Source organism: Microtus ochrogaster, chromosome 22, assembly GCF_000317375.1.
Source record: "Microtus ochrogaster isolate Prairie Vole_2 chromosome 22, MicOch1.0, whole genome shotgun sequence".
Taxonomy (NCBI): domain Eukaryota; kingdom Metazoa; phylum Chordata; class Mammalia; order Rodentia; family Cricetidae; genus Microtus; species Microtus ochrogaster.
The window spans coordinates 25,816,118-25,817,585 of record NC_022023.1 but is presented as its reverse complement, the minus strand read 5'-3'; positions in this window follow the sequence as shown (position 1 = coordinate 25,817,585).

The window sequence follows — 1,468 nt, the reverse complement described above, 5'->3', positions numbered from 1 at the left end:
TCAAATCATTCATAGAAAAGTTCCCATTATCCAACAAGCCCCCACATAGGCGCTTTTGTGGGTGCAGCTTTATTGTTCATCGAGGTTGGTGACACAACTGCCTATCTAGGTAGAAGGCTCCCAAGCTAGGCTCTGTGTCTACAATAGACAAAAATTAAATCAAGGACGGTGGAGCATTTATGTGTAAAGAACAAGTAAGTGATACAATTCAAATCTTAGGATGCAGGCAACTGAATCTGTATGAAAAAAAAAAGCTCCACTAGGCCAGACCACCCAGAAGCTGTGGCAGAAGAGCAGATGCAGCTGATCATATATAAATTTAAGACTTCTGAGCGGCGAAGGGGACCACAGACAAACCTGGCACAGATATACACCTGCAGGAAAAAGATTTTCTGTACAGTGGTGTCAGAAGGCCAAGGCTACATAGACCTGTAGGTTATGTGTCTGCTCGCTTGAGTCTGAACTATCAGCCTCAAGCTATCATGATTGGAGCTGTGCGAGTCCATGTAAAGAGAAGGCAATAGCAGCAGTTAGTCCTCACTGCCTCCTCCGCACCCACATCCTCTCAGTAATGGACTCCTGATTCTCTTTAAGGTAATGTGGTGGTTTGAAAGAAAATGGCCCCAAAGGGAGTGGCACCATTAGGAGGTGTGACCTTGCTGGAGGAAATGTGTCACTATAGAGGCAGGCTTTACAGTCATATATGTTCAGATACCATCCAATGGGACTCAAAATAGGACACCGACCCCTTCCTGTTGCCTGAAAGATGTCGAATTCTCAGCTACTTCTCCAGCACCATGTCTTCCTGCACACCGCCATGTCCCACCAGGATGATGAAGAACTAAATCTCTGAACTGGTAAGTGAGCCAAACCAATGAAATGCTTTCCTTTATAAGAGTTGCCGTGGTCATGGTGTCTGTTCATGGCAATAGAAGCCCTAACTGAGACAGGTAGTAATTTATGTAACTCGAGGACCAAGTTTCTCAACCTCACAGCTAACTATAGTTTGGTTAATTTCTGATAATACATGACAGCAGAAGTCTTAGGCGTCGTATGCAGAAGTCTCTTCATAGAGATGGAGGGTGTCCTCTTTCTGTCTGTTTCTCCATGGCTTCCTGGAACAAGGATGTTGCATCTGGTACCCTAGTAGCCACCATGGAACAGAGAGACTGAATACCACATCTATTCCCAAGGGAAACTGAAATAGAACACTGGAAGACATTTGGGCCACTGACGAGTTTCAATCGTGAAATGCGTATGTCCAGCTTGATTTGTTTGTTTGTTTGTTTTGCAGAAGACATAAATAAACTTTATCCAGTTTCTTAGTGGGTCTGCCATACGCCACTCTACCTAATCCAATTAACACAGCAATCCGCCGAGGAGCAAACCCAAATGACAAACGCAGAGAGATGCTCAGACTTGTCAGCGGTGTAAATTAAACTGCACATCACACATGGTCATCAAACTT